At 35.4% G+C, this 13015-nt stretch overlaps 1 protein-coding gene across 4 annotated transcripts in view; it reads left to right on the top strand.

Moving 5' to 3' along the window:
• The window catches only part of LOC137618184 (osmotic avoidance abnormal protein 3-like), a 174637-nt gene extending 161864 nt beyond the window's left edge, over positions 1–12773 (top strand). For all 4 annotated transcript variants that reach the window (XM_068348257.1, XM_068348255.1, XM_068348254.1 and 1 more), the window contains one exon: positions 8665–12773. The gene's annotated coding sequence lies outside the window, so the exon portion shown is untranslated. The remainder of the gene's footprint in view (positions 1–8664) is intronic.
• Positions 12774–13015: the final 242 nt, after the last annotated feature.

Here is a 13015-nt window from a genome sequence, read left to right as displayed (position 1 = left end):
TAGAGACCCTGCGGACTGAGAAGAACTGGAGTGGTTGAGAAGTATATGCCTTCATGGCGATCGCTCGCGAGTTTTTTGGAATCTGTTGGGCCGTCGGAGACGTCAGCTATTTATATATTCACTGGGTAAGTATATTCAAAAATTTATTTTATAATGAAAATATCATTTCCCTCAGGCTCGGTTTCTAAAAATATGCTGACCACTAATTAAGACGATGAAATCTTGGTCAAAACAGGACAGTTCCCCTATCATGGGTCCGTAGTCGAATCTCGTCTCGCTTCACGCTCACTCTCTGGGAATAGATATTTTTGTCTTTTAGACATCTCCTATAAAAGTAATTTGTCTACCCATGACAGTATGCTCACATCCATCAGGTTGCAATTACAAAATTTATCTCTTATGCATCCATGTATTAGTCTACCAATCAACCATCCACTGGATATAATGGAATGGGGCAATGGATCATTCATTCCGTTCTTTGAAAAGAATCTCTTATTTGATACAGTTATGCCTTCAGTAGGTTAGTAGTGAAATGACTGGATATGCTGCTCCCTTTCAGTTTTTTTACTCCTTCTTGAAGGTGTCTAAGCAGGACCTATGTGCAATTATGGCTCACTAGCAGTGTAACCTAGTTGCCCCCTTACTTGCTCATGAGTTGACACCACAACCTGAGAGTCTGTTTCTATATAAACTAGGATGCTCTTTCTCTCTCTCTCCCTTAAGAAGGTACAGTACTACATTGGGAAGGTTTGATGTGTTTTACCGTTCTATGACAAAGGCCCAGGATTCTTTAGCCAAAGGTTTTGCAAAGACAACAAATAGTTTCCAAGATTTAGTCATGCCTTGTATGTTGATTTTTGAGGATAAATGAGGGAATGCCATTCAGCAAACCATGGATCAGTTATTGGTTTGGGTAAAAAAACTAAATACTATCGAGTAATCGCCAGATCATGACACCCCATATCCGCTGCCATTGACATCAGGGTTAACCAAAATATCTAATTTAAACTACTAGTAGTACTACATTTATAGGAGCATCTTGGCCATAGGCAATGCTGTCCTCCTCTCAAACAACTAATTCCTCACTTCCAACTCCACCTTCCTCCATGTCTAGTAATCAGAAAAGATGCCAGCTTAAAGGTATAGCAACATTTACTAATGTATTATCATTGATATTACATTTCTTGGGCCATAACTCACTCACTCACTCACTCACTCACTCACTCACTCACTCACTCACTCACTCACTCACTCACTCACTCACTCACTCACTCTCTCTCTCTCTCTCTCTCTCTCTCTCTCTCTCTCTCTCTCTCTCTCTCTCTCTCTCTCTCTCTCTCTCTCTCTCTCTCTCTCTCTCATTTTATTACAATTTTATGTAATTTTTGAGGAACGAAAATAAGTTGTCCAGACAAGATGTCAACTCTGTCAATTCCTGGCCACATATTAAGTCTGCCATGCCCTTTTTGTGTAGCACATTCCCTGAATTTGGCATGAAAACATTCCATAGTTTCCCATCTGTAGCAATTAGGTTGCTCACAGCAAGCATATCACATATATTCCAGAAAGGCCTGAGCTCTACTTCCAAGTTATGGTGGTGTTCAGGAAAATCTTTCGTTCTAATTTATCGTAGTGAACTGTATTCTTCCTTAAGTTTAGTAACAACATGTACTCTTGCCAGCATTTATCATTTAGAGATTCTACAAGCATGCCATCTTTATGCATGTCAAGGGCAGCATGCAAGGGATCTGTCGAACCTTCCTCAGTCAAAATATTTTCTTCAGTAGGATCTGAACTAGTACTGTACTGATATAACAACCGGTGTATACTGAGAACTTCCTTCTGCCAAAGAACTAAAAATCTGTATCCACATAATTACTCTCTCACATGTTGAATTCTATTTTTCAATTTCACCTAGTGACTTTCTAGTAAGAATTAGTACCAATGGTCTATGCTTCACCACAGTATCACTGTGAAACAATCCTGCCAAGTACATATGAAATTTTCAATTGCCCATAATACAGCTGTAATTTCCAGCTCCATCATAGCATATCTTGTTTCAACATCTGGAAAGAGCTTTTAGTCACATTGTTAGTTTCCAGCTGTTCCATACTTTTGAAGTACAGTACAGTACTATAATGCAAATCTAGGACCATGACGTTTATGCATCGGTCTGCCACATTGTCTGCAAAGTTGAATCAAAATATGCACCCCTATTGCAGTAAGTACTTCCTTTACTTTCCTAAAAGATGAATCATGCTGAACAGTCCAACACCAGTCATTACATGGCTTTGGTAAATCTCAGATAGGTTGTATTTCAATGTGCAATTACTGAAGGACTCTCAAGCTTCCTTGTCAAGCCCCATAAAAAATGAGAGATTTGTATATTTTGTATGTTATATTTTATGAAATACAGAAGTTCACGGTTGGCCATAACTTTGTGAGGACCAACTGTGTAGTCATGACTAAAGATTTTATACTCACAAAATCAACTTCATGGTTTACAAAATACTTTTCTGGATATTAAGGGCTATTCCATATTTGACAAATCATTCCAAAATAGAAATATGGGCAAATATCTTATATGTAAAATCTGGAAATCAAATAGACTGAAATTACAGTAAAAATCACACTATTTATCAGATTAGTGAGATCAGTGTTACTCTATGGACATGAGTCATGGTGTGACAATGAAACAATCTCCAATAGATTTGGTAGATTCGAGAACAAAGCCCTCACAAGGATATAAGGATTTAAATGGCAGGACACGATTAGAAATTTAACTATGAGAGATTACTCAAGTGACATATGTGGATGAGATCATGATGAGAGGTAGATGGAGATGGTTTGGGCATGCTCTTTGCACTCCCCGAGAGAGATTAGTTTACCAAACGTTCAGCTGGGCGGGCTCCATAAGGCACTAGAAGAGTTGGTAGACCCAGGCCAACATAGCTGAGGACTAGGAAGCGCAAAGTAGATGATGAATGGAGAAGTATTGGATTAAAAGCTCAAGATAGAGACGACTGGTGAAATCTAACCGAGGCCCTTTGCATCAAAAGATCCTAGGAGGAGATGATGACGATGATGAAGAACATCATTATCTTTCAAGTTTGTTGTATACCTCAAAAAGCTTTGTTTCCTCTGTAGTTATAATGTCTTCAGAAGAAATAAGTCCTATTACAGTACTCCCAGCTTGAATTTAAGAGAGCCCCATGTAATGGTGAAACATGAGATCCTGGCTGTTTTCCGCAATCTTTATAAGGAAATATAACCTCAGAAAGAACAACCTGGTAATCTTTAAAAAGTTCCACTTTGTTCCTACGGAATACAAACTTTGACGTCTTATAGTCGATATCGACAATCTCCCTGCAGGGGGTAGGAAGCCCTAAGTTAGTGGATATGACAAATAACGTTAATGTCAGCAAGAAATCTATTTTTGGGTGATATGGCCATGTCGTCCTGATGGACCCTCCCTTCTTTCAAAAAGGATTATACAACTATGTAACGAAAGTCCCCACCCAAAACTACTCTATCTGCGACTATCCATGCTTAAATGCAACAAGGAATAGTTTCGCCATAGTAGTACTGGGAGGGGATCCACCTGGTAACCTTGATAACGGCTCCCCTTCAATTTTGCCACTCTTATCTCCCTCAAAGCGTAAAATCTATTCGGGGTGAAGATTGCAATGTGTCGTATCAAGAGATACGTCCCCTGATATTATGCGATATCCTTAAAAGTTATAATAAAGATACTCGCGCCAGGAGTTGGAATTCTGGAAACCTATGGATAATTCTCTGGGAGTATCACTGTAGCCAAATATCCCTTAGAAAGCTACCTAAAGGAACCTTCCATCAGGACGACATGGCCATATCACCCAAAAATAGATTTTTCGCTTTGCTCAAAATCCGTTAATATTACCCCTTGTGTTTGCCAAAACATCACCCCATAAAGGATGTCAACTATTAATATCTCCTAGTAAGAGAAAAGGTTGTGGGAGTTGTTTAATCACCTCTACTAAATTATCATATGAGATGTTATCATTTGGAGGCAAATAAAGAGCACAGATTGTATATTTTCTCTCTATATAAATCTGTACAACCACTGCTTGCAGAGGGGTACAGATCGACAAAGATATTTGGAGAACTTCTTGATGAATGTATATAAGACTTCCCCCATGGCTCCCTGCTCGTTGATCATATGGTGTCCTATAGCTAACATACTCTCAAGGCTAAGGAGTATTAGCATCAAGCTTGCTCTCCTGTAGACAAACAATTTTAGGGGAGTGCTTACGTATGAGCAGCTTAAGTTCTTCATATTTCACCTTTAAACTCTGGCAATTCCATTGCAAAATGGAGGAAAAAACTAAAGTTTATTTTTTGGAAGGCACCTTGGATGAAGTCTTCCCATTGGCAATATTTGATCTAACACTATTTCCCGGTGGTATCTCAAGGGCGGATCTTGATATTTTGGGTTTTGTGATTGTCTTTTTCTTTGTGTCCTTTTGATCTTATTGTTGAGGAGGATGGTGGACCTCAACTTGAATTTCTGTTTTATTTAAGTTGTCTTCCAGTTGATCAGAAACATCAGCAGACAATACATCATATTTATTTGAAGTCGTGACTTTAATGTTTCTCATGGTAGGAGGCGAGAGAGATGGAGGTCTCTCTCTTTTTCGATTAAAAGCTTGTGAGCTATCAGGTTTTTGCACCTTCCCCACTACAAGTTCATCAGGTAAATTGGTTTCAAGTTGAAACTCCATCAGATCAGGCAAGGACATGGCCTGAGAGAGGTTTGTACTATTGTTTAGAATTGGAGTAGATGGCTTTTGAATACAGTATCTTTCAGATCTTTAAGAACCTGTTGTGATTTTTCTACAACTTCTGGATATAAATTTTCAATGGGACTTTCAACCTCTTTTTTCATTACTTGCATATGTTTCTTTAGGTTAGAAGTGAGGATATAATTTTCGTCTGTGTGCTTTGGCAAGTTTTTCTTCAGAATCATTGAAAAAGGTTGCCCTGGTCTTATCTGCTTTTCAAGAGCTCTTTCAAAACCCTCTTTAAAAGTAACCCTTTCCATAGTCCTAATGGCTTGCATTTATTTTTCAAAAATAAACTTAATACAACTTTTAGATGTAGCTGGGTGTGCTTCCCCACAATGTATGCAATTCGGATTTTCTGTGCATGCTTCCTGACTATTTTTTCCAGAGTTGGCACAAACAGCTGGCTTATTATTTAGTTTTTCATTGCATTTCTGGCTTAAATGGCCATACATTTGGCAATGATAACATCGCAATGGTGAAGGGATATATGGTTTCACCTTCAAAGATAGCCAACCCGCTTTAATAACATTTGGTAATCTGCATCAAAGTAGCGAGAGGAATACGTTGTTCTCCAACTCTCTTTCTCATTCTGACTACTTTTACTACTCCTTGACTTTTCAATTCATCCTTAATTTCTTTTTCCTCTTATGTCCAGCAATTCTGGAGCATATATCACATCCCTACTCAGTTTGAAAGTTGGGTGCGAAACGCATTGGACACTTATGACCATCTAAAGTTGTTTTTAATCTTTCACCTTGTATTGGGGATAGTGTTTCTATCAAGAGACTTCCATTTCCCTGGGGAAGAATTTTTGGCTGCCCTCCACATATAGTAACTATTTCCCTGTTAGCTTTGAAAACATGTACATGCTCAAGTCTTCCATTTTCAAATTCCAAAATAAAAAATTTTCATAATTCACTACTTCATAGTGACCTGGTAATACTTCTACTTTTCTATATTTTTCTGTACTGTCATCATTTCTCACCCTCTCTCTTCTTCTCTAGTGTCTTCTTATTATTCTTTACACAACATGAATAAGGTTCTAATGTTGTAATATTAAAACCTGAGTTGGAGCTGTCTGTACCGAGGTCTATGTTTGTATTAACCAGGTCGTCAACACGGGTTGGTTTTTTTGGAAAAAGCAAGCCAGATTATCCACCTCTTATCGGAGGATGTCAGTCCTCCTATCCCATGTGGCCCAACAAGTCCTCTTTTAGAGAGGGGCTGCCTCTCTTTAGGTGGCCGTACACTGGTCAGAGGGGGGGGTAGTTAGCCCCTCCCACCGGCGACGCCAGGCATGGAAGACCTAAAACCGGATCACTAGAGCCCGACTCTTAACAGACTTGGTCTGCACCCAATGGGGGTCTACCAGAGGGCGATGGCATCTAAATTGGTACAGGTCGAGATGGAATGCCATCCATCCCACACTGCCAAATGCCAAAGAAATTGCCAAAGTACTGTATGATCAAACAAGCCAAAGTCATCAACAAGTTCAAGCCCAAAAGTAAGAGATTGGAGAATAAAAGAAGTAACCAAAAGGAAAAGAGAAAGTACTGACTGATTTAGTTGAATCAACAATTGGGCACCGATGTCCAGTGGGAAGGCAGTTTCCATTGTTCATTAGAGCCCAGCTGCTAATCACTAAGCCATCCCCCCCCCCATCCTTGTCAAGCCTTCAGCATCTATGGGGGAGATCTTTTTCATAGGCTAGGTCTTTGCACCTTATGTCATGGCAGGTTTCGATACAGTTTTATGTACCTTTAACTTTTTTAAGTTTATCCTTCGATTATACAACACTCCCGACACTCTCTTCCAATTATTCCATCCAAATTGAATTCTACTGTTTACTTCCATTTGGAGCTCTGCTGTTTCCTCCACACATCACCCTAGGTACTTGAATTTTTCTATCTTTACTATTTCACCCAGCAAATGTATGTCATTCAATTGATTCTGCGGGTTGCAACACATATACTTGGTTTTTGTTCTACTTTTCTTTAGCCCTCTGCTCTCCAATTCTTCTCTCCATCACTCCAGCTTCCCCTCCAATCCTCTGGTTTCATCACACAGAACTATATCATCTGCGAACAGCATAGTCCATGGTAACTGTTCCCTTGCTCTTTCAGTAATAATATTTATTACTATATTAAACAGTAGAAGCTTAATGACGACCCCTGGTTTGACCCAACCCCTACTTCAAACGTCTCAGTCAAACCAGCACTTGTTCTTATTTGTGTGCCTGCTCCACACACACACACACACACATATATATATATATATATATATATATATATATATATATATATATATATATATATATATATATATATATATATATATATATATATATATCTGATCAGTCTAACATTTTTTTTGGTGTTCCCCTCTCTCTCAGACATCTCCATATCCCCTGCCATGAAACTCTATCATAAGCCTTCTCTACGTCAATAAATACTATATTTAACTCCTTTTGGCCTTCTCTATTCTTTCATCAACTGCCTTAGTGCAAACATTGCATCCGTCATGCTTCTTCCTGGCATAAATCCAAACTGCTCTTCTCCATTCTTGGTCACTTCCCTTATCCTATGCTCTATAATCCTTTCCCAAAGCTTCATAGTATATGGGAGGAGTTTAATTGCCCTATAATTATTAAAATTTTGTACATCCCCCTTTTCTTTGAATATGGGTATTAAAAAGCCATTCCTCCACATTCTGGGGATCTTTTCTTTCCGGTGTTTCTTTTTCATCAAATCCCACAGCATATCCACTCCAAACTCCCCCAAGCATTTCCAGAATTCCACTGGGATCTCATCAGGTCCCGTAGCTTTTCCAATTTTTATCTTGCTATGGGAAACCTTAATTTCTTCTCTATCTATATCTCTTACCTTTCCTAAATTTGGATTTCCACCTCCAATTACAGATCTTGGATTTTCTTCATTTAGCAATCTTTCAAAGTACTGCTTCCTCCCCCTTTATATCACTTGAGCTACACATTACCACTCCATCCTCATTCTTTTCCTGCTTGATGTGGGTAATATCTTTGGTCCCTTTATTTCTTCCTTTAGCAATCTTGTAAATCTTCTTTTGACCCTTTGTGTCAAAATCTTCATATACATTATCCAATGCTTGTTGTTTTGACTGTGCTACCACCACTTTTGCTTCTTTCTTTGCTAATCTACTTCTCTCCTTATCTTCTTCAGTGCCTCTTTCATCATACCTTTTCTTTGCATTTCTCTTCATCTTGATTTTCTCTTGTACATAATTATTCCACCACCAAGTTTCTTTGTCTCTTGGCAAACAGTCTTGGACTAAACAACCTATTGTCCCACTTGAATAGGAATTAAGACATTCATATGATTATTAGCATTAAGGATAAAAAATCTGCAAAATACACTATGTTCTAGTTTTCCATACAAACCCATCACTTGCATACAGAATGATCCTTCCAACCCATTCACCTCTTTGGTTCCTTTGAAATCTTTACAAAATATGAAGTGGTAGGTGAATGGATACCTGCAGGTACAGTTGGTTCTAGTGTCAGAATAGGGTTTGATTGAAAATTTTAATTTTACCACACTTTGGTCAATAATGAATTTTCCATCAGTAGACGGTGGCTGTTTTGACAGCTACCCAGTCTCTTGAGTCTGGAGTTGGAGGACTTCACCATTGGTCAAGTTATAAAAAAATGTGCTTGGTGGCAAGTTATGAGTTAAATGTTCATTCACTCCTGGTTTATTAGATCTCAATTTGACAGTGATACTTTCATTATATTATTAATTACTTTGGCTTGTTTAATGTATTTTTATTCCTTTTAGTTACTACTACAGTATTATTATCATTGCAGATATATAAGTAAAATAGCCACTGACTGTGATATCTATACCCAAATTGGCCTTTCCCCTGCATTTATCGGGAGAAGTCAGGTGGTGTGGCCTTACCCGTTTCGTCACCACTGACCTCGCCATTTGACACCAATTGAAGATGCTACCCTCATTTGTTTCCATAATTTCCTATGACTTGGTATGGGTTTTGGAAAACAAATTACCAAATAAATTTTAGGTAAAATACTTGCCAATCTCCAAATATGGAACTGTCAACAAAAGCACACATTTCATACATCAGTTGCCAACTACCTTTACTTTGTTGATATTGGCTTCTGTTTGGGACTATATAACTTGAAAGAAGTCAGTCATAGAAGTGAAGTTTAGCTGCTGCTTTTTGTTAAAGATTTTGTACTAAGGTAAATTGATACATATTGTGCAAGGAAGTGTAAATACTTTGATAAAAAAGCAAGCATAGGATTACACATGAAATACAGGAATAACTTACAGCTTGTAATTCCAACTCACATATGAAAATAGGTTTTAAGTTAAATTTTATATCCTGATTTTATATCCTGACTATACTGGTTCTTGCTTCATCCTTTATATTACTGTGTCCTTTGTGTACAGCCTCTAATCATTCTGTATATAATTGATTGAAATCAATTGTAGGTACAGTCTATTTATTTTGATAAAGGTAACTATATTGTACAGTATATAGAATATAAGAAATAAATGTTAAGTGAACATACAAAAATTAATGAGACCGAACAATTTTTAAACAGAGAATCTTTTATTAACTAGATCTCTACAGTTAATGAAAATGAAACTGATTACAAATTCACAAGAGAAAGTAAATTACATTTTTATCCTGTTTAGAAAGGTTAAAACTGTGAACAGTGCTGTAGGATGCATAAAGTTTGGGTAGGTTTTCTCAAGCCTTAATTTGGTTGCAATATATTCTTTATTTGAATTAGAAGTTATTCCATTTGTGATGACAAGAGTTTGAAGAAAAAGTGATACTGAACACCATGTTTTATACTGTATCATGTGTGCAGGATGAGATTGATAGTTATATATATTTGAGCAAAAGAGAGCAGTAATATTTTTTTAGCTTGTTTGTTCCAGAAGATAAAATGCTTATGACGTGAAAACAACTCTTTTAGTTTATTCCAACTGAGAAAATAGGTACGTAGGGTGTGTAGGTATGTATGTATTTATATTTAAAAGAGCAGACTGCTGAGATAGTACTGCATATAATAGAAAGACAAAGGAGGAAAGGAGTTTCTTGGCTTGGTGTAGCAGAGAAAGTGGATGAATATAAGTATAAAAGAAAATGTTTTAATTAAGTATATCTGTTATATTGGAGATTAGATCCAGAAAATAAGCCATTACTTCCTGAGTTCATTTTCCCAATTCCATTTTATGAACTGAAAAATAATGATAGGAGTATTTAGTTGAAAGAAGAGCAGATATATATAATAGAGATTATACCACATGAATGTACACAATGTGATATTAGAGATAGCTATGTGTTTGTGTCTGTGAAGATGAGAGATTTATTGAGCAAAAGAAATAAAATTGAAGCAAGATTGTACAGTATAATGCCTTCTTTTGTAAATAATTATGAAATATGTGGTTTATAGATTATATTGTGTGACCGAAGCACTCGTACAATATTTCAAATTACTCGGTGTACAAGTTTTCTGCTAAAAAAAATTCATCAACTTAAACTTCATAGACTCTTTAGTGTGTGTATACATTTTCACAGTTACAATAAAAAGTTATGGAAAAGACCACAAAATTTCAGATTTTTTAAAGATGTGATCAGTTACATTCCATAATTACTTCCTTCAAAAAACACGAGAAAATTTATTACTACTAAATCTTGAAATTTGTAATTGATACCTTTGTATTTTATCAGGCTGAATGTGATGTATATTATTATGCTAATAATCACACAAATACAGTACTAGTTATACAGTAATATGAATAAATGTATACAAGATAAAGCAAGCTCCAATGATTTTAAAAAATTTTGTATGTATAGTAATATTGTATGCATATATGTAGATTGTATACACAAGCACAAGTGTTGCATACTATTGTATATTTGACATTACATTAATTATGAATTTTAGATACGTCATATGGTCATTGATGCAAACGGCCATGTCCAGGGATCTTAAATAGCTTTAGAAATGGCAGTGATTTACCATTCAAAGTGCCTAGTCTCTACTTAGATTGTACTTGAAATTGTTATGTTAAAAAACTATGAATATTTATTACTGTATTTATGTTTAATCCTGAACGAATTTTCAGCTGTAAGTCATTCCATCAAAACATCTTTTTATTTGCTTTCAGTCTGTCAATTTGTAAATTTCACACACAGCAGTTGAATGTTCTTTTACCTTCATATACCAATATTGAAATTTACTTTGCACTAAATCTGTCTATCAATGACAGATAGATAATGTAAATACAAATATCTTAAGAGGATATATAGCTTTGCGAAGCTGTACTCAATGAAAATTGTATTTTTCTAGATAAATACTTGCAAATATACAGGCCAAATTAAAGAATGTCACCTTAGGAAATGTTTTTAAATTGATATATTCAAAGCATTGTTATACAGATTGAAAAATTACTCCACTATGGTTGTTACCTAGAGCTGCACCTCATGACTAAAAATAAATTAACTGTTTTTGCCGAGAGCTGATTTACTGAGGTTTAGAATTTCAAATTAAACTTAAAAGACCAGCTCATATTAGTAAGGTACAGAAGGTTAAATTGACAAGGAAAAGTTTCCATTGTGTTGTGTCTGAGAATTATATCCAGTTTTCTAGTAGAACATTGTAATGAAATAAAACTTGCCTGGTTCTTTACCAGTTCTGGTATCCATTGCAATATACAAGTGTTTACCTCTTAATTTCATCTTATTAAATTCTAGAAAACATCAGGGAATAAATTTTCATTTTGCAGTAAAAGACAAAAATTATTGTAATTCACTTTGACTACATGTACCGTATTTCATTTCCAAACATTGTCATCCATGTATCAAATGTGTTTGGGTTCATCTGATTTTTATTGTTGCCATTTGTTACAATCAAGTCAAACATCCGGCTGATTTTGATAAATAAGTTTTGAAATACTAAAATTCAATAAAAACAAATTAATGACTTACTTTATGACCGGGCTGTCGAATGTGCTTCTCTTCCCAATAAAATGACCAAGAACGACACTTCGGTCACTGTAATTTTCCAAAATTTGTATGAAAAATTGGAAGTTTAGTTTTAAAGCGAAAGGGGCCAAAAAAGTCCATGTGCTAAAGTTTTCTAAGTATCTCATTTTCTAGTGAAATCTAACATAACTTGGTTGAATATTTCTTGTAAATTATAATTTTACATGACTGTTCATGTGATATACTGACATAGCTTTTTTAAATTGTCTTGCTTGAAAAAATTAATTCTTTAAAAGTTTCCTTATTTTCTAGTTTTATATTTAAGTCTGTCTATAATTTTCAAAAATAAAATCCCTGAAGTGTATGATAAACAATGAATGTAAAATTTAGAGATGATTCTATTCTGTATATCGAGTTTCTAGCCAGGCAATTTTTCTAGAAGTAAACTTGATTGGCATAAGAAATAAAAGAGTAACAAGAAAGTGGCATAACCATAATGATGTATTTCATCAGAATGCTGTTCGCAATTAGGATATATAACTGTATTGTTTGTCCATGGAAAAGTGTTTTAAGTTAATGTGGCACAACTCTAATAATGTACAAGATTTTTTTAATTACCATATATATAAAATTACAGTACATAAATCAGGTTGATTTATAAATTTCCATGGAACTGGAAATATTGTTTTGCTTAAGTGCTGAAATTACTGAATAATACCATAACTTAGTTGGTCATGCTATGAATTTATTAATTATTATTACAGGTGTGCCTGAAAATGAAATTGATAAGTTACATGGAATTCACAATATTCGGATAGGCATTATTAAATTCCTCACAGAAGCTCTTTAACAAAAATATATGTTCAATATGGTCTTTTAATTATTAACACAGAAACTGTACATATAAATACTATCTTGTGTGAAGTCAAAAGAAATATCACTTTATAAATATATGACTGTTTACAAATTTGGTTTTAGTACTGCCTTACTTTGATGTTTTATTCAATTTTTATATAGAAATAGTTTTTGGACTGATAATGCACAGATTAAAAATTAGTAAAATTAAATTGCTATGTAATATGACAAACTTGGAGGAAAACATTTACCATTTTCCTAACCATACAAACCTGTAGCTCTTTATTAGGGAATACAGTATACTTTTAGCGAAGGTGAAACTAGCCATAAGACTTTTA

The sequence above is a fragment of the Palaemon carinicauda genome, chromosome 24 (genome assembly GCF_036898095.1).
Source record: "Palaemon carinicauda isolate YSFRI2023 chromosome 24, ASM3689809v2, whole genome shotgun sequence".
Lineage (NCBI taxonomy): Eukaryota > Metazoa > Arthropoda > Malacostraca > Decapoda > Palaemonidae > Palaemon > Palaemon carinicauda.
Note: the sequence above shows the minus strand (reverse complement) of the source record. Positions and strands in the feature narration are given on the sequence as shown.